Genomic DNA, 22,054 nt, shown 5'->3' with positions numbered 1-22,054 from the left:
TTAGCGACCCCATGGACTGCAGCCCACCAGGCTCCTCCGTCCATGGGATTTTCCAGGCAACAGTACTGGAGTGGGTTGCCATTGTCTTCTCCACATATAATTATAAATAATTATAATTCATATATAACTATAATTGATAATATCAATTATCAGTAACATTTGTTTTCAACCATTAAATTATTCAAGAATGTGTTTAATTCATTTTTATGTTTTTATGCATACCAAAACATTCAGTAGCATTTGGTTCATTCTAAATTATGGATTGACTAAATTCTCATCACCTGCTCTTCTGGAAATCTTTAACATTTTAATTGTTCAGAAATGCAAGATGTGTTCACGCCAGCAATGTTAATCCTGAACCTTCAAGCAAACCAATAACCAACCAAACAAACAAACAAACAAAAAAAAACAAAGACCTCTGAATGGTCTACACATTAAGAGTACAATTTGTTTTCCTGTGTTATTTGGAACTTTTCTTTCTTACCTTTCTTAGTTTGAAAATATATGCAGCTCCAAATACTTATTTCAAAGTCTTCTGGAAATAATGATAGCTCTGCATTTGAAAACACATGAATTTGCTTATCTCATCAGCAACTCAGCAGCTATATAAAGTTGATGCTGTTAGTATCCACTATATCAAATTTGAGTTAATTCTTTTAATTGATCATTTACTCAATTGCAAGGTAACCTCAGGTCTTAAAATTTTACTCAGATTCATTAAAGCTATTTAGTTCATTAAAAAGAGGCATATTGCCCCCTCAGTTCAGGTCAGTTCAGTCGCTCAGTCGTGTCCGACTCTTTGCGACCCCCTGAATTGCAGCACGCCGGGCCTCCCTGCCCATCACCAACTCCTGGAGTTCACTCAAACTCATGTCCATTAAGTCGATGATGCCATCCAGCCATCTCATCCTCTGTCATCCCCTTCTCCTCCTGCCCCCAAACCCTCCCAGCATCAGAGTCTTTTCCAATGAGTCAGCTCTTCGCATGAGGTGGCCAAGGTATTGGAGTTTCAGCTTTAGCATCAGTCCTTCCAATGAACACCCAGGACTGATTTCCTTTAGCATGGACTGACTGGATCTCCTTGCAGTCCAAGGGACTCTCAAGAGTCTTCTCCAACACCACAGTTCAAAAGCATCAATTCTTCAGTGCTCAGCTTTCTTCACAGTCCAACTCTCACATCCATACATGACCCATGGAAAAACCATAGCCTTGACTTGACGGACCTTTGTTGGCAAAGTAATGTCTCTGCTTTTCAATATGCTATCCAGGTTGGTCATAACTTTCCATCCAAGGAGTAAGCGTCTTTTAATTTCATGGCTGCAATCACCATCTGCCGTTATTGCTCCTTAAATTCGGTCAAATCCTTTCAACATGCATACCAATCAATTTGTAAACTCAGCACATTTTCAATAGGTAATTATGAGACTAGTCTCTTAACAATAGGAGAATAATAGGCCATCTAGAATATACTGTTTAAAAAATAATCAGTTCTGAAGAAAGCTATGCTTCTACTCCACAAGCATAATTTTTTCGACACTTTTTAAATTTGTTTTTTAATTGGAGTTAATTGCTTTACAATGTTGTGTTGGTGTCTGCTGTACAATACATATATGGGATCTAGAAAAAGTTACTGATGAACCTATTTTCAGGGAAGGAATGGAGATGAAGATGCAGAGAATAGACTTGTGGACATGAGCATATTTTTTTGCACAAACATGTTAAGCTTATATATACATATTATAAGATAGAGTTATAAGGTATATTTGTTTCACATATGGCACATTCAGACTTGGACATTTTTATAACCTAATACATTTATCGTCTGTTATAAAAGTGAACTATCACTTACTTATTTTGCTTTTTATTAACTTTCCCTTTCTGATATTTCTATATCCTACAATATTAAAAAATAGCAACCAAATAAAATTTCTTATTTTAAAATTACGTATACTACAGCATTTATAAATATAAAAATTAAAGCATAATGAATACACATATTTTAAGACTACATATGCAAATAATTAACACAGAGAATTTAATTCTACATATAGAATCCAGAATGCCTTGAGCATTTAATTTATGAATTATTTATTGGTAAATTACTTACTCATGTTAAAAGCGTTAGTCACTCAGTCATGTCTGGCTCTTTGTGACCCCATCGACTGTAGCCTGCCAGGCTCCATTATCCCTGGGATTTTCCAGGCAAGAATACTTGCCTGGAGTGTGTTGCCAGTTCCTTCTCCAGAGAATCTTCCCAACTCAGGGATCTTCCTGACCAAGGGATTGAACCTGGGTCTCCGGCATTACAGGCAGATGCTTTACCATCTGAGTTACCAAGGAAGGGCCTTTCTTGTTCGTGTTGAAGTGTCCATCTTTATAAATAGCCTCATATTTTGTCCTAGCATTTCTCAAATTTGATAATTTCTCTTTAAGACAAAAAAAATAATCCTTTCAACTCCAAATTCATCACAGTATACTTATATAACATGTAATATACATATATATTATATATCCAAGACACACTTTATCTATTGGTCATTTAATGGATGGTAGTGACTTTCATTTAGAGTGAAAATATAAGAGGAAGAGCAGGATAGGCCCAGCTGTAAAAATTATCAACTTTTTCTGTTTTATAAATACAGATTTTAACCTGCCTAAGGTACACATTGGAGAAGGAAATGGCAACCCACTCCAGTATTCTTGCCTGGAAAATTCCATGGATGGAGAAGCCTGGTAGGCTACAGTCCATGGGGTCACAAGAGTCAGACACGACTGAGTGACTTCACTTTTAAGGTACACATAAATGAATAATTCTCAAAAAAAAATTTATATATGTGTCAGCATCTTTGTTGCTCAAGAATTTGGTTTGGGGTTAGATTAGAGCACATTTAAAAGCTTCAGAGAATCAACCACTAAACAGCCTGAGACTGAAGACATGGGGAAGACAAGAAATAAATGACCAAAGTGAGATTCTTGAAAAGGAAGCAAAGACAGAAATCAGAAGCTGGTTAGAAGATATCAACCTGAGAAGCAAGAGAAGAATACTATACATTGTACTAAAGAATAGAGGAATGAATGTGTTGGTGTAAGTAAATTTCTTGGTTCAGAAGTATAGTTTGAGGTGATTACTATGTTGTTGCTTATCATTTCTTTTTGGAATGAAAAATGAAATTATTTTCTTAGAGTTTCAGGTAAATATAGATGATGTTTGAAATACTAACGAAAGGCAGGAAGGAAGGAGAGGAGGGAGAGAGAGTGTGGAAAGAAAGGAAATAAGGGAGGACACAGGGAGAGGAGGAGGGAGTATTCTTGCTGGGAAAATCCCATGGACAGAGGAGCCCGGCAGGCTACAGTCCACAGGGTCACAAAGAGTCGGTCAAGACTAAAATGACTGAGCATGGCATATGGCATGTTTCCATCAATGAATGTTTTATTATGTTTAATGTTTACTTCAATTGAAAGTTTCAGTTGTTAAGCATCAATGTCTCATAACTTCACTATAATTTTGTTAACAAAATATCCAATAGCAGTAAACTTTAACTTTCCACCTGGTATCATTTCTCAAATTTGAGAAATTTCCAGGCATGACATTTGTCCAGAGAGTGTCCAGACATGGTAATAGTGTCCCTGAGTACAGTCATTGAGAGTACTTGGCTCCTCTGTGTGTGTGTGTTTGTGTATTTAAAGTTTTCCTATCAATTATTTAATATAGGCTGCTGTCACTGTGAGGACATTAGGAGAGAAATCATTTCAAAGTTGGTATTTGGAAATTTTGTGAAATATAGTTGTCTAAAGTCATTTTTACTTCATCTAGCTCCCTTAAAACCCACAAAAAATGAGAGAAAAAAAACACCAATATTTAAAAGAAAACTGTTCCATGAAACAAAGAAACAACTAAAGAAACTAAAGCTATAGAGTATTCTTGTCAAATTTTGTGGTCGGTTCACTAAAGTAGCAAAAGATATATCAAAAAACCCCAAAATCAAATGTAATACAGAACAAAATACACACTTTTCTAGAAATCAAGTATTAGTCTTGAAAACTCCATCTAAAATTCCATTGATTAGAATAGAATGTCTTAGAAGTCTGATTAAATCATGAAATGAGACATTTCTCTAGAAGAGAGAATGGTGCAAGGGAAAATACTATGATTAAATGAAATTTCTGTTTTCAGTTTAGCAGCCTAGCCAGATGTGTATAATAGTGGAAGGCAAGCAGAGATACGGAGGTAACACAAAGTGTCCTGTGATTTTAATGGCTTTACTTTCTGCAGCGCCAATCTTTGAAACACCAATCAGGAAACACTAAGAAAATTACAGATTTCATGGGAAAGAAAATAGATTTCTCTGCTTTATTTCTCTGCAATAACACTTTTCAGTAAATTGACGACTATAGTTAAAAGTAAGTAATATCCTCCAAGATACAATTATAAAAATTTAAAGGTTTATAGCACAGAAGGATTATTCAAAGACATAATTCCAATTAATAACAACAAAATTAAGGACATATGGTATTACTAAACAAATCAAAATTGAAAACACACACTAAACAGCTCAATGATGAGGCAATTTCAAAAAATTTAAAAACAAGTTGATAACTTAAAACAAAAAAATGAAGAAGGAAAAAACTATGGATATTGCTATAACATTAAAAGTCAAAAACAATACAAGCAGGAACAGTTGAAATACCTATTGAAAGCCATACCAAATGTTGGGGAAAAGTCAAAAGATACAAATATAAATAAATATTAAATTGCAGAACTGGAAGACAAACAAGTTCCAATGTGCACAAAATAGGGGTCTCAAGAGAACAGAATATAATGCAAAAAATAAAAGAAAAAAAAGAAGAAAATATGAGAAACTATCTTAAAAATAATATGAACATTTCAATACAAAGGCCAGTCTTCTACCTAAGTTAATATGAGAAAAGCAATATTAAAATAAACTCATTAATTACTCAAGTTTTATATAGGAGATAAAAAAATCAGATTACCTACAAAGAGGAAGAAGTGTTATTAATCTGATCTCATATTTTTCCATTGTAGAAGTAAATAGTTTCATAATTTAGAAGAGCAACATTTATAATGTTATGAAGGAAATAAATAAGGCCTCAAGACTTACCTGAATTCAAATTTTGCTTCAATATAAAGAGCATGTAAAATTAAAAGGATTCAATAATAAAATACTTATCTAGGGTTTCTGCATGTATCCATATTTGAAATTGTCTCCAAATTGCCTTTAATTTTGAGAAATATATTTGAAAATAAAGTTTATGTTCTTAGAATATAATCAGAAATCACACATTGCTTTCTCAGTATTTAGAAATATGTATATAAGCTAAATCTCAAGAATTCTATTTCTGGGTATAAATCATAGAGAAACTCTTATGAAAGTGAATAATTATACCTGTTGAAGAATATTTATTGTATAATTTCTGAAAGAGGATAATATTCAAATGCCTAAGTAATCAGTCATGTTTAAAAGATGAAACTATCTATAATGCATGTAAATTTCCAAAGCATATGAATGGGAAAAAAGTTGTAGCATAATAAAAATATTATAAAAATGCTAGCAAAATAAAAGCCAAATTAAAAAGTGAGATAATTTTTAACAATTCAGAGAAGATATCAAATTGCATTATTTTGCATAATCATAAAATCTTGCATATTCAGTACTTTAATATTATTTAAACCTCATTTTATCATGAAAAATGCATATACCACTTCAAGTCCTTCCATATATATGTGTGTGTGTATATATATATATATATATATATACACACATAAAGTAAATATACAGAACTTTCAATATCTAAGCTTAAAAATAAATGGCTCATAGTATATTACAGCTGTATTTCTCCAGATTTTTGTTACTATTAAAATAATCACTACTTTAGAAATTTATAATTTTTATTTTAGTTGTGTTGCTTCAGAATAAATCTGTCTGTAACAATTAAGATAATCTATTAGGAAAATAGTATGAAAGTGAAAGTGAAGTCGCTCAGTCGTGTTTGACTCTTTGCGACCCCATGGACTGTAGACTACCAGGCTCCTCCATCCATGGAATTTTCTAGGGAAGAGTACTGGAGTGGGTTGCCATTTCCTTCGTCAGGGGATCTTCCCAACTCAGGGATTGAACCCGGGTCTCCTGCATTGCAGGCAGACGCTTTATGGTCTGAGCCACCAGGAAATCCCAGGAAAATAGTATATATAGGAACTGAATATACAATGATATATAAAAGGAGATATTTAAAGAAATTCTATTAGTTAGATGTTAATGGAAAAAGGGTTTTACTCACAATTGGCATTTGATGTTAATATAACAATATTCAAGCATAAAAATTAATGTCCCCTGAATTTTATTAATCATAGCAAATCACAAGAATTATGTAATTTCTTTTAAGTAAAAGATTAGGTCTATACTTTCTTTTATAACTGCTCTCTTTTGTACTGGTTCTTTCTTGTTAGCTGATTGGAATCAGTATCAGTACCATTGGTATTCACATATAAATACAACAAAACACTGACATGTTTAAATACTAAGTAGTTTTTAAAGACCAGTACAGTTCACTCAGTCATGTCTAACTCTTTGCGATTCCATGGACTGCAGCACGCCAGGCTTCCCTGCCCATCACCAACTCCTGGAGCTTGCTCAAACTTATGTCCATTGAGTCGATGATACCATCCAACCATCTCATCCACTGTCGTCCCTTCCCCTCCTGCCCTCAATCTTTCCCAGCATCAGGATCTTTTCCAATGAGTCAGTTATTCCCACCAGGTGGCCAAAGTATTGGAGTTTCAGCTTCAGCATCAGTCCTTCCAATGAATATTCAGAACTAATTTCCTTTAGGATTGACTAATTGATATCCTTGCAGTCCAAGAACTCTCAAGAGTCTTCTCCAACACTAACGTTCAAAAGCATCAATTCTTCGGTCTTCAGGTTTCTTTATAGTTCAACTCTCACATCCACACATGACTACTGGAAAAACCATAGCTTTGATTAGACGACCTTTGTGAGCAAAGTAATGGCTCCACTTTTTAATATGCTGTCTAGGTTGGTCATAACTTTTCTCCCAAGGAACAAACGTCTTTTGATTTCATGGCTGCAGTTACCATCTGCAGTGATTTTGGAGCCCCCCAAAATAAAATTTGTCACTGTTTCCATTGTTTCCCCATCTATTTGAAATGGAGGGATGGAACTGGATGCCATGATCATAGTTTTCTGAATATTGAGCTTTAAGCCAGCTTTTTCACCCTCCTCTTTCACTTTCATCACAAGGTTCTTTAGTTCCTTTTCACTTTCTGCCATAAGGATGGTGTCACCTGCATTTCTGAGGTTATTGATATTTCTCCCAGCAATCTTGATTCCAGCTTGTGATTCATCCAGCCCAGCATTTCTCATGAAATACTCAGTATATAAGTTAAATAAGCAGGATGACAATATACAGCCTTGACATAGTCCTTTCCCTATTTGGAACCAGTCCATTGTTTCATGTCCAGTTCTAACTGTTGCTTCTTGACCTGCATACAGATTTCTCAGCAGGCAGATCAGGTGGTCTGGTATTCCCATCTCTTTAAGAATTTTGCAGTTTGTTGTGATCAACACAGTCAAAGGCTTTGGCATAATCAATAAAGCAGAAGTAGATTTTTTTTTTTTTTTTTGGAACTCTCTTGCTTTTTTGATGACCCAGCAGATATTGGCAACTTGATCTCTGCTTCCTCTGCTTTTCTAAATCCATCTTGAACATCTGGAAGATCATGGTTCATGCACTGTTGAAGACCTGCTTGGAGAATTTTGAGAACTACTTTGCTGTGTATGAGATGATAGCAATCGTGTGATAGTTTGAACATTCTTTGACATTGTCCTTCTTTGGGATTGGAATGAAAACTGACCTTTTGCAGGCCTGTGGCCACTGCTGAGTTTCAAATGTATGGGCATATTGAGTGCAACATTTTAACAGCATCATCTTTAGGGATTTGAAATAGCTCAACTGGAATTCCATCACCTCCACTAGCTTTGTTTGCAGTTATGCTTCCTAAAGCCGACTGGACTTCACATTCCAGGATGTCTGATCTCTAGGTGAGTGATCACATCATCATGGTTATCTAGGTCATGAAGATCTTTTTTGTACAGTTCTTCTGTGTATCGCCACCTCTTCTTAATTATCTTCTGCTTCTGTTAGGTCCATACAATTTCTGTCCTTTATTGTGCCCATCTTTGCTCATTTTTGAAGATGGTTTTGAATAAAGAAGCAATACATGACAATTAAAAGCTGATTTAATGACATTTAAGGCCTGCATTATAAAAGCCATGTCATATATTACTATGTTCTAGTGACATAAATATAATATTGCCACAATTTTGGAAACTAAAATTTATTTTATGGTTAATAGAAGGAAACTCATCATTGATGATAAAAGTTCAACAAAACAAAATTTTTTACTTGTCACTCTTCAGGAAAATTACTAATTGTTTTTACCTTACACATGGTCTGATTTGCTCAAATCTATAAACATATTCTATAACACAAATATAAATGCATATGTAAGAAATAGCAACTTAATTTTAAAAGTGTTGATTCTGAATATGTTAATAAAATGTCTTTATTAATAGATAAATACATTGCTGTGTAATAAAACATTAATGTGTACACTATGAAGTGTGGACACCAAAGTTAATCCTAACATTAGATAATTGAAATTTGCTTCTCAAATTATCAGAACTATCCAAATTTTTTTATTTCAAAGACTCACTAAAAAAACCTATTATTAGAAAAACCAAAGTCTTATTGCTGTTTTACTCTATTTTTCTATGACTAATGGAAAATTTTTTCATAGATAAGCAGTTGAGTTTTACATTTGTGTTCACATAATCTACTTATCATAATTTTTGTAATAAATGTTGGTTTGAAACAAATAAAACATCATTATTAGTGTAAAAATCTAAACTACAATCTGTAACTAAATAAATATTGGGATATTTCTTTTACTACTGGATAAAGAGAATTCTACTTTCAGAAACTCTAAAGTACCAACTAAGAGTAATGGGGATAATGAATAATTCTGTCAGGACATGAAAATAGGCCACATCGACATATAAGCAATATATTTGAAATGTACTGTGATGGGCTGTCAAATCAGACTCTTCAGTCAGACATACAGCCTTTTCCTTGTCTCACTTTCTCCCTATCTTCTCATCTATCAAGCACAGTCCTTGGTCTCATTTTCTACCTAAAGACTTTGACAACTTTGAATTCCATTCCTCTTCTCTTCTCAGTTCATTATTTTATTTCTCAAATTTTTGGTACATGGTCACATGCAAGAGATAAACATTTACTAAATTTCCTTAGAAATAAATAATAATAAAGACAAGATAGGTTAGGAGACTTTCAGCTACAAATACCAAGAATACACTAAAAAACGGTTTTAAAATATGTAGATTGAAAAATAAATAAATAATAAAATATGTAGATTGCATTAACTCACAGAAAAAGAAGGCAGGGTAATTTGGAGGCTCTTTAGTTCAAAGATATTATCAAGGATCCAAATGTGTTTGTTATTTTTTCTACCTTTGTTGGCCTCTTGGCTGGAACTTCTCATTTATTCTAGACAGCTGCAAGAATTCAGGTGTCTTAAAACTTTTAAAGTCTTTTTTTCACAGTAAAATTTTTTTTCCCCTAGCACCTATAACCTGGAGGAAAACTATTGGTTCAGAGTAATCAGTAGTCATTTCTGGATTTTGGAAAACATCAACTAAAATGATTCTGAGGTAAAAACTATATAAAATACACTGGCAAATAAATTGTGTTGCTGACTTTTTTCCTTTGTTTTGCTTCCCATTCCAAAGTTGAGAGAAAAATTTCTAACAGGAAGAAGCAAATTTGAAAAATAAATACCTATTAACTGTTGAAGTATATTGGACCCACCTCATTCAAGAAGACTGATTTGTTTGCAATCTGAGATTTCTTTTCTGTGCCCTTTTATTTATTTACTTTATTTTTAATTGCAGGATAATTGGTTTACAATCTTGTGTCAGTTTCTGCCATACATCAGCATGATTCAGCTATAGGTAAGCACACATATATGCCTCCTCCCTCTTGAACTTCCCTCCCACCTCCCACCCCATCCCACCCCTCTAGGTTGTCACAGAGCTCCATGTTTGAGCTCCTTATGTCATACAGCAAATTCCCATTGGCTATCTATTTTATAGGCTTCCCTGGTGGCTCAGATGGTGAAGAATCTGCCTGCAATGCAGGAGACCTGGGTTCAATCTCTGGGTTGGGAAGATCCCCTGGAGAAGGGAATGGCTACCCACTCTAGTATTCTTGCCTGGAGAATTCCATGGACAGAGGAGCCTGTCAGGCTACAAGTCCATGGGGTTGCAAAAAGTTGGACAAGACTGAGCGACTAAAACTTTATCTATTTTACATATAGTAATGTATGTGTTTCAGTGTTACTCTTTCAATTCATCCCACCCTCTCCTTCCCCTACTGTGTCCACAAATCTGTTCTCTATGTCTGCATCTCCATTACAGGAGATGCAGTCTGAGATTTAAAGCTTCCAAGCTTCCTAATATCTAACCATCAACATCAATAACTAAATTGTCATTTGTTAATAACATGTTGATTACTACCAGGGTAAGCAGTCTAGAGTTGCCGGTCTTTCATTTGTCAAAACAAGGTTCCTTGATCCTTCCTTACTTTACTTTTAAATCTAATGAACACCAGCATTCATATGAAGACTTTTGGGAATACCAGTTACTAGCATTGCCCACATTTTCCCCAGATCTCTATCCATGGTTCGTATTAAACTTTCATTTCTTGATGATTGTTGATCTTCATTAATGATTAAACTGAATGATTAAACTCAATTCCATAAGCAATCTGATTGATCAATAGACAAGATTTCTGATTGGTCATTAATATTTTTAATGTATATTAAATACAATCAATTTTTAATCAGTGAAATTGAATGGATAGATATTTGTAAGAATGGTTCTGTTCAGTGCTTACTGATTACCCTTTAAGGAACTAGATCAAGATTATTTTAGCTCTGTTTTTTGTATGTTTTTGCTTTAGACCCAGATTCCTTAGATTCTAGAATGCTAGAAGAAGACAAAAAACTAAATTTTGATAAAATTTAGGTAAAATTCACCCTCATATTTGTTTTTTAAAATCGGATTCATTTTGATATTTGGCAAAACTAATACAATTATGTAAAGTTTAAAAATAAAATAAAATTAAAAATAAATAAAATAAATTAAAAAAAATTGGTGCATATAATATTCCAGGAATCATAGTTTAATGCAAAGAAAAAGAATAGAGAATGAGACTAGCAGCTGTTAAGTTTTGATTTTTATCATTGACATTAAACATGGAAATGATAGTACCCATCTTCTAGATAGATGGAACAGAAGATAATTGTCGGGGAGTACATGACAACATTCATAGGTCCCATGCTTATGGTTAGATGTCTGATTTACTCCATGACATCTCACTAACAAGGTGTTTATTGCTTCTCTCTTACTATTAGCTCACAGTCAATGATGCATCTTTATACAGAGATTTCATACCTCATTTTCTTTTTGGCTTATGTTTTGACAACCAGTACAGTGTTAATCAAAGGGAAAAATTGTAATTCATTTTAGTTTTAGAATTAATTTTTAAACATTACATGCTTTACTCTCATGCACTTAAGATTTACTTCCTTATTTACAGGTTTGAGTGTAGTGAAATTCCTTGATAATAAGAGCCAGGAATACAATTCACTCCAATTTCACTCCCATCCTTTCTATGAGTTACCATGAGCTTTGAGTACTCCACCAATAAATAAAATACAAGAAATTGTAAATGACTTCTATTCCAGTACTTTAGCTATTATTATATTAAAATCAATTCTGTACACAATGAGACACACTAAAAGAGTATATTATCCCCTGAAGTATATTTAGGGTATTATTTTGCATTTAATTATTTCATGTCATCCTTTGCTACTTCACTAAAGAATTCTGAACTCTTTGATGTCAGGCATCAGAGGATTTCAAAATTTTGGTATTTGCTTTAGCAGGATGCCCTCTAACACAAAATAGGCACTAATTTAATCTCATGAAATTCTCTTTTAAATAATGAAAATAATTATAAGAAGTATTTTTGATGGCAAGAGATAATAATCATGACAATTATACAGAGTGAAGTAAGCCAGAAAGAAAAACACCAATACAGTATACTAACGCATATATATGGAATTTAGAAAGATGATAACAATAACCCTGTGTACGAGACAGCAAAAGAGACACTGATGTATAGAACAGTCTTATGGACTCTGTGAGAGAGGGAGAGGGTGGGAAGATTTGGGAGAATGGCATTGAAACATGTAAAATATCATGTATGAAATGAGTTGCCAGTCCAGGTTCGATGCACGATACTGGATGCTTGGGGCTGGTGCACTGGGACGACCCAGAGGGATGGAATGGGGAGGGAGGAGGGAGGAGGGTTCAGGATGGGGAACACATGTATACCTGTGGCAGATTCATTTTGATATTTGGCAAAACTAATACAGTTATGTAAAGTTTAAAAATAAAATAAAATTAAAAAAAAATCATGACAATTGTCATTTAATTAAAATCATGTAATTCACACACAATTTGCAATATGTTTATAAAAGACCATCCTTACAAGAGGAAGAAATATCACCCAGTTCTTTAAGTGGCTATAAGTTATTACTTCCAATATGACTCTTCAATCTATACCTATCTGTTAAAATTTTAGGATAAATGGTTAGAAGATGTTAAATTTCAATATATTCTTAAAGAATATTGTATATTTTGTAAAAGTGACTGTAAAATAGATTAATCAGCTCTGGTTTGCAACTGAGACTTTGGATAATAAACCCTTGAATGATTTATAGGAATTATTCATGCAAAGTCTTCTTTTCAGCAAAGACTCAGTTGATTGGCCCAAACTAGCATTATTCTGAAAGAATTTTCAAATGAAATTAGATTGTCTATTCAGATACTGGCTGAACGGGTTTTTGTCCAAGCAGTCATTCAGCTTGGAAACTTGACAAAATTAATTGGATCAGTCTTCACATTGTATAAATTTCTCGAAACACAAAGAGCAGACATTCACTACATTAGAATTAAGCAAAAAAAAAAAAAAAAAGAGCAACTCCTGACATTGAGGCAATGGCTTGGCACTCACATCTAGGCTATATTATTTTCCCACTAGACATAAACAATCTCACAGAGTACCAGCCTCAGACAATGTTATTCTGAGACCATAATGCTGCTGCTAAGTCGCTTCAGTCGTGTCCGACTCTGTGTGACCCCACAGACGGCAGCCCACCAGGCTCCCCCGTCCCTGGGATTCTCCAGGCAAAATGAGACAAATAGAGGCTACTTCATAATTTTGTCTATGCACAGACAAAATCAATATTCTTGTAAAACCTCCAAAATATGAAGCACGTCCCCCACTTTCTGGGCAAAATAAATGAATACTCCTTAATTAATTACAGTGTAATTCTTATGTTAGTCTCCACTTTCTGTAGGTAAATTTTATTGAGATAGACAATCACAGAAATGCCTCTACTTCCTGAAAGCATTCAGTCTAGAGAGGACACTTGCTTCCTGACATCCTGTCTTAAATTACCCAGCCAAAGCCCCAAATTTTATAATAGATCCTTTTCTAACACCTTCTTAAGGCGACACCCCATTGTTCACCATTGTCTGTTTTCCCCCTTGTGACAGCGAGTGAAAGGTTGAATATGTTTAACTATAGATGTGTTTCTGAAGATCTTTGGCTTAAGTATATTAAATGAAGGTGATAATATTTATGGTAATTTGACAAAGAGAAAACAGCCATGGTCATCAGATATCTAAGTTATGCTTGCTTCCCTTTTTGAATTCTCTTACAACTGAAAACAAACAAATGCACACAGGCACAAAATCCTCTTTAACATTCAAACCCAGAGAAAAACAGCAGAAAATGATATCGATTTACCATTATTATTAGAAATAATACAGTTAGCAAGGAATAATGAGAGGAATCATGAATAGAGATATGTTTTTAAATTTTAACATTAAAATTAATTAATGGTGTTTTTTAGGTTTTTTTCTTCCAAGAACTTGGTGTGTGGGTGTGATAGGCTGAACAATGGTCCCCCAATATGTCCAGTTTCTAATCCCTGAAATCTGTGAATGTGTTACATATACTTTGCAAAGGATTTTGCAGACATAATTAAGGTTATGGATCTTAAAACAAGGAGATTATCCTGGATTATCTGAGTGATCTCAATTTAATCACATGAGCCTTTCAAAACAGAGTATTTTCTCTGGCTGGAGGCCAGGGGTATATTAGAAAGAGAAGGAGGAGTTACTGGAAGTACAGAGAGACCTAGCCCCCAGTTTCTGGACAGAGGCTATTGGAAAGCATGAGAAGGAAGGTGGCAACCTCTAGGAGCAAAGACTATACTTAAACTGACAACTGAATCGTAGTGGGGACTTCATTCTTACAACTGCAGGAGGAATTAAACTTGAATGATTTTAGAAGTGGATCCAGAGACTCATGAAAGAAATGCAACCTTGCTGACACCTTGATTTCAACTCTAACCAGAGGACACAGTAGTGTGAAGCTATATCTTGACTCTGACCTACAGAACTGTGAGATAAGAAATGGGTGTTGCATCCAACTGCTAAATTTGTAGTCATTTATTATGCAGCAATAGAAAACTAAAAATTCCTTTTGAAGCTAAGGTTAACCAAAAGAGTCTGCATTCTCTAGATCAACATCGATTTCTGCTTTATATGTCAATTTCTTTTTCTCTGGAACAGGGTTCCACAAACTCCCAGATCTAATTCTGAGCTGGAACTGATGTAACAATAGAGTACACAATGAATGCTATGTGCTTGAATCATCCAAAAACTATCCCTCTCCCCCAGTTTGTGGAAAAGCTGTCTTCCACAAAACCAGTTCCTGGTGCCAGAAAGGTTGGGGACTGCTGCTCTAGAATCTATGATTCACTTTTATAACTGAAAAAAAAAAATACAGTATATTTTTATTTAAAGAAGAGGAGATAAAGGAAGGCAGATACTACCCTGAGGAAGTATCTAGGAAATATGAAATTATAGTAAAGGAACAGAGAATGAAAGAAATTTATCCAAGTATAAATTAATCTAATGTATGAATACAGATACAAATTTTGTTACACTGAAGCAATTGGGTACAAAAGAGAAAAGTCTCTGAATTATTGGAATAAGTTGATGAACTGAAATCTAGAAAGCTTTCAGGCATTTGAACATGATGAAAGCAAGAAAGTAGGAATAAAATACTGAATCTTGGTATATGTGGTTAGAAGGTTATTAAATTGTTAAAGGAAGGAACTAATTTTGAAACAGGTAAGTCAAGATTCATGTAATTAAGTGTATTAGCAAACATGCTTACATTTATATACATGCATTTTATACAAGCATGTATATAAAATATACAAAAATCTGCATAATTTTCTATGGATTTATTTTTTATATTCATTTATTTTTATTTACTTATTTATTTGGTTGCACAAGATCTTAGTTGTGGCATGTGGGATCTAGTTCCCTGACTAGGGCTCAAGTCTAGGGCCCGTGCATTAGAAGCTTGGAATCTCAGCCACTGGACCACCAGGGAAGTCTTGGAGTTATGTTGATATTGTTAACTAGTTCACATTTTTCTAAATTACCAAGACAGAAAAATATGTTTTATATACTGGAAATATTTGAATCTATGGAGAACTAAGAAAGCATTAGGAAAAGACAACAGTTGTGTCCAATAAGCCACAGCTTCCTACTTATTAGGGAATCATACAATTACTCCATAAACAAAATGTTTCTAATTGGATTTGGCAAGATTTACCTCTGATCCTTTCCTTAAGAATGGCTTTTGGATTCAATGTGTTTTCTTGTACTTTATATACGACAAAATTTTTATAAAACTTTTTCATTACTTATATTAAAATTTGTTAGATTTCTAATAAAATCTATAGGATCATATTCCTTGATTCTATCTTCAAGTTATTTGAAAATTTCCGAAAGTGAGTTAATTTGGCTTATAGCATTTTGAAATTTAATTTATCTGCAGGTGTATGAAACACCTGACTAGAATGGTCTAATCAACAATAGATTTTATTTTTCACCTACAGTGTCTGAAAGTAGATGCTCCAAATCTAGTGTAATGACTCCACAATTTCTTAAATGTCTCTGTCACATACTGTTATTTAGTTATGGTTCCTTTAGCAGCTGCTCACATGATTCTGATATGCTCACAAACACACCTCAACATTTTCATCTTCTTTTTTTCCTGTGTGCTACACAAGAAGATGAGGAAGTGACAAATTAGGCATATTATAAAAGCGAAACTTTCCTAACCAGCTCCAGAAACCTTGTACTTTTGTCTAGTCAGTTGGAATTTATTCACTTTGTTGTTGTTCAGTTGATCAGGCATGGCTTGACTCTTTGTGACCCCAAGAACTACAGCACGCCAGGCTTCCCTGTCCTTCATGGTCTCCTAGATTTTGCTCAAATTCATGCCCACTGAGTTGGTGATGGCATCCAACCATCTCATATTCTGCCATCTCTGTCTCATTTTGCCTTCAATCTTTCCCAGCATCAGGCTCTTTTCTAACTAAGCAGTTCTTCATATCAGGTGGCCAATGCACTGGAGCTTCAGCATCAGTATTTCCAGTGAATATTCAGGACTGATTTCCTTTAGGATTGACTGGTTTGCTCTCCAGTCTAAGGGACTCACAAGTATTCTTCAACATCACAGTACAAAAGCATATATTATTTGGTGCTCAGCCTTCTTTATGGTCCAACTCTCACATTGGTACATGGCTACTGGAAAAACTATAGCTTTGACTGTATGGACTTTTGCCAGCAAAGCCATGTCTCTGCTTTTTAGTATGCTGTCTAGGTTTGTCATAGCTTTTCTTCCAAAGAGCAAGAGTCTTTTAACTTCATGGATGTAGTCATCATCCAAAGTGATTTTGGAGCCCAAGAAAATAAAATCTGTCACTTTCTAATTTGTCCCCTTCTATTTGCCATGAAGTGATGGGACCTGATGCCATGATCTTAGCTTTTTGAATGTTGAGTTTTAAGCCAGCTATTTCACTCTACTCTTTCACCTTCATCAAGAGGCTCTTTAGTTTCTCTTCACTTGGATAGCTCTTATTTCAAGAAAGTTAAGGAAATGCAACTGATAATCTGAGCATGCTTGCATGTATGCTAAGTCACTTCAGTTGTGTACAACTCTTGGTGACTGTATGAACTGTATCCCATCAAGCCCCTCTGTCCATAGGATTCTCCAGGCAAGAATACTAATATGGGTTTGCATGCCCTCCTCCAGGGGATCTTCCCGACCCCAGGATCGAACCTGCATCTCTTATATTTCCTGCTTTGGCAGTCGGGTTCTTTACCACTAGAGCCATCTGGGAAGATAGCCTAAGGCCACGTCCCTGGGGGCAACTCTGGCTCCTTTTGAGCTGCCTGCGGTCTGGCTCTGAGCCATCAAAAGCATTTGTTTGTTCTAGCCAATACCTGAGGAAAGACCCCTGTCCTCCTTTTCTCAAAATATTTACTAAAAGAAAAAACAAAAAAAACTTAAATCATTAAACCTTCCTCTGTCCTTTAGAGATGCATGTGTATCTCTTCAAATTCAGGAATATCTTTCTCAGTGATCCGAAAACAAGTTTTTGAAACATAATCATCAGGAAGTATAGGACCTTCAGTCTCCCAGGCTCTTCGGGAGGATAGAATTCTAATCTGATAATTGTCAACTAGCAGACACAGCTGGTGTAATGACATTTACACTAACCAGTTTGTATTTTTCTCTTCTCCAACTACCCAACTTGTTCTCCTCCCTGCTCTTTTATTCTCTTCAGTACTCTCTTGATCTCCTTTTAAAATGTCCTGTCCTCTCTACATAAATCAGAATGGAGCTCAGATTTTTCTGTAGTGTCTTAAGCATTGAGTAAAATCTGTGAAAACAGATATCCAGCTTTGTTTATCACTGACAGGATGAACTTAAAAGTGCATTGAGTTTAGAGTGCTATTAGGTGCTTTTTGTAATCAAGCCATGACAATCGAACAGCTTTAAGCAGTCTTCCTATTTGTTTTCAGAAGGCATTATTTTCAAATTTAAATACAAATCATTCTCATAATTATTCTCCATAGTTCAACACATTAAAATTATTTACATAGAAGAGTAATGAAGAGTTGGAAAGGTGTGCATTACTACTTTCTTAAACTGTGTAAATAGATTACTAGAGAATTTAACAGTAGAAACTTGAGGAGTTTTTATTCAAGATGGCAGAAAGTACAAAAGGACTAATTTAGTTCATGCAATTCTTTTAAACTTATGGTGAAAGAAGGGAAGTAGGATAGCTGAAATCATGGCCTAAATTATTAGCAAAGAGGGTGACTTTACTAGAGGACGGTTAAATACTCAAGAGATCCTGGGAGGATTGGACAGGATGGTGTGATATGGGCTGATTATAGGAACAGGAGAAACAGAATCTCCCATCTCAACTCCTGTTTTATTCAGTGCACAAAATACTGGAATTTAGTTACCTAAACCCAGGATAAAAACAAACAAACAAGCTTACAAATAAATAAGTATTTATGATAAAATAATAAAAATAAAATCATAAAAGACAGGTTATTTTTTAATAATGTAAAACAATGGGGGAACTGAGGACTCTAATATTAGCTTTGGTACTTTCTCCTGGTTGTTTTTAGTGTATTCTCAACTTAAAAGTACATTTCTTTCTCATGTATTCTAATAACGACATTTGTTTCACAATTCTGCACATGTACATAGACCTCCTACTCATATTTTAAAAGTTATTTTCTGTTCTTCTATATAGATGACAATATAAGAATTATACAATCTGTATAAAACATAAAACACAGAGACTCTGAAAAAAATATAGAAAAATAAACCCTGGAGGAGAGATAGTCAATGATGATAAGAGAATGAAATAAAACATACAAAAATAGGAGTAAAAAATGATATCCAATAACATAATAAAAAGAATACACAGAATGCAAACAAAGTGGTTAGACAATAAAATAAGATATAAAAAGAACTTTTTAAAAATTAGTATAAGTTCATGTTGAGGTTTGACAGAAAACAGCAAAATTCTGCAAAGCAATTATCCTTCAATAAAAAATAAATTAAAAAAATAAGTATAAGTTGAGGAGTGGATATCTGAGCTAGAAAATTTGTCAATAGAATTCTTGAATACTGAAAAAAAGAACAAAGACAAACAACCACAACAAAAATCCCAGCGTATCCAAGACCTGTGAGACAGCTATAAGAGAGGAAATATATATGTAATGGGAACAGCAAAAAAGAAAGAGGGAAGTACAAAGGAATAATAATGGCTAAGATTTCCTCAGATTAATTTCAGACACTGAGCCACAGATCCAGGAAGTTCAAAGAACATGAAACAGGATAAGGGTGCCCCCAAAACTACTCCTAGGCATATCATTTTTAAACTATAGAAAATAAAAAATAAACTCCTGAAACAAACCAGGGGAAATTAAAAAACCTTGCCTGGAGCAGATGAATAATAAGATTAGCATTCAGTTTCTCCTCAGAAGCCAAGCAAGAAAGAAGAGAGTGAACGAAATATTTTAAGTTTGTTGAAAGAAAAATAACAACCAACCTAGAATTCTGTATTGATGAAATTATCTTTCAAAAGTGAAGGGAAAATAAAGCTGTTAAGGAATTTGTTGATAGTAAACTTGAAAGAAACCTTTAAAAAGTTCTTTAAAGAATGGAAATAATATAGGTCAGAAACAGATCTCTATGAAAGAAGGAAGAACATTAAAGAAATATTAAGTAAAGGTAAAATAAAAATTTTCTTTTTATTATTAATCTAACAGATAGTAACTTGTTCAAAATAATAATACAGTATATTAGATTATGAATGCTAATATATCATACATATACTGTCTGGTTCCAACTATATGACATTCTGAAAAAAATAAAAACTGCAGAAATAGTAAAAAGAATAGTAATTTCCAGGAGTTGTGGAATGGGGAGGGATAAGTAGGCAAAACAGGATTTTTGCATGCTCAGTCACTCAGTCATGCCTGACTCTTTGTGACCCTATGGACTGTAGCCCTCCAGGCTCCTCTACCTACGGGATTTTTCAGGCAAGAATATTGCAGTGTGTTATCATTTTCTTCTCGAGGGTATCTCTCCAACCCAGGGATAGTACCCACATCTCCTCTGTCACCTGCATTTGTATGTGGATTCTTCACCACTGAGCTACCAGGAAAGACCTAGAGGATTTTTGGGACAGTGAAGATTCTCTGTATGAAATCTGAAAAATGGATACATGTCATTAAACATTTGTTCCAACCTATAGAATGTACAACACCAAGAATAACAGCAGTGTAACCTATGGACTTAGCATGATTGTAATATGTCAATGTAGGTTTATCACTTGTGACGAATGTAGCATCTGATAGGGATGTTGTTGATGGGGGAGGCTACGCATGTATAGGAGCAGAGGGCATATGGGGAATCTCTCATGTTCCCTCAATTTTCTTGTGAATCTAAAACTGTGACCCCAAAAGTCTTACTTGAAATAAAATAAGAAAAGAAGCATAGATTGGAAAAATAAATTATCCTAAGATCAAATATATAAAACTACATTTTTCATAATATTTTGTTCACTATTTTGAGGATAGGTACCTATCACTTTTCTTTTATAAACCGTGCTATGGCATTCCTTTCACAATTTCCATTTTCAGTTTCTTTAAGGTGAGGTGAGAACTTAGAGACACTTGCAAAGACATCTAAATGCAGTCTTAGTATTTTTTTTTTATTTCTGATCTTTTACAGTTGTCTCACCCACACCTTTTCAGCAGGAAATATTTTTAGTGCCTCTGCTTTGTCAAATCTTTTAAAAACATTCTTACTTTTCATAAATGCAACACTCTCTCCATTCACATTCAGTATGTTTTAAAAATAAAAGGGACAACAAATAGTCAAAAGATGCTATCTAATATTATCTAATGTTTAAACTTGTTTGTATTATTAGAGTTTTATCTATGTGCATGTTTTAGTAAAATTTAAAATGAATAGAATATTTTTTTAAAATAGAAGAAAACGCCTTATGTTGTGCCTTTATCTTATGTTACCTGGGAAACATTCACCTCTCTTCTATTTATTCACTGTGATGGTGACTTTGTTCTGGTTCTTTATTTCCTTGGTATTATTTATCTGATATTTCTTAGTACTTCATTCAATTTCTGAAGAACAGAGATTACCTACACAGCTTATATTTTAAGATAATTGTTTAACACAGTTCAGCAAGCAGTGAAGATTTTCAAGAGCCTAAACAAAAATGTATTTTATAATGAAAAATACAATCTTAGATTAAGCTCCAGTGAATTCCATTTCACTTAATTTTAAATTTAGGAGATTTAGTATGTTTCACACAGATCTATTACTTACTAGAGGAATTATACTCATTTTTAAAATGACTTTTTTGTCCACTAAGAAATTAGCCCTGTAAAATCAATGCTTAATTGTTTTGCACTGAGTTTAATCCTGATGCCTCCCACAGGAGCAGCCCCCCACATTCCCTCTCTTTCTTCCTCTTCCGGCCGCAGCGAGTTTTCACCAACACCCTAATGGCAGCAAAGCTTGTAGTCATTTCTTCACAGACTGAGATGGTGGCACTTTAGGATCAGAGTAGGTGTGAGATTTCTGAGATTTACCTCCTACTCTTCTGATATTTCCTTCTTCTGTGTCTGCGCCACAAGGCACAGCTCTTAGTGTTCTTTCTAAACTTCTCTTCGAACACTTAGTGAGGTTTGTGGGGGAGAATCTGTGAGAAAATGCAGACACTACAGTTTCTGCAGCCCCTGTGGGTCTCACATGTTCTACCAGCCTGCAATTGGTCTTCTCCAAAGTGTCGACTCGTTCAGTCGCTCAGTTGTGTCTGACTCTTCATGACCCCATAGACTGCAGCACTCTAGGCTTCCCTGTCCTTCACTATGAGAGAGTCAAC

The 22,054-nt window shown here is 34.4% G+C and overlaps 1 long non-coding RNA gene across 1 annotated transcript in view; it reads right to left on the bottom strand.

Moving 5' to 3' along the window:
- LOC129629953 (uncharacterized) overlaps positions 1 to 9,951 on the bottom strand; it is a 34,741-nt gene extending 24,790 nt beyond the window's left edge. The window contains exons 1-2 of the long non-coding RNA XR_008703430.1: positions 9,895 to 9,951; positions 485 to 553 (exon numbers count right to left, since the gene is read on the bottom strand). This is a non-coding gene — a long non-coding RNA (uncharacterized LOC129629953). The remainder of the gene's footprint in view (positions 1 to 484; positions 554 to 9,894) is intronic.
- Between the last annotated feature and the right edge of the window lie 12,103 nt (positions 9,952 to 22,054).

This window comes from Bubalus kerabau, chromosome 16, assembly GCF_029407905.1.
Source record: "Bubalus kerabau isolate K-KA32 ecotype Philippines breed swamp buffalo chromosome 16, PCC_UOA_SB_1v2, whole genome shotgun sequence".
In the NCBI taxonomy this organism is placed as follows: Eukaryota; Metazoa; Chordata; class Mammalia; order Artiodactyla; family Bovidae; genus Bubalus; species Bubalus kerabau.
Note: the sequence above shows the minus strand (reverse complement) of the source record. Positions and strands in the feature narration are given on the sequence as shown.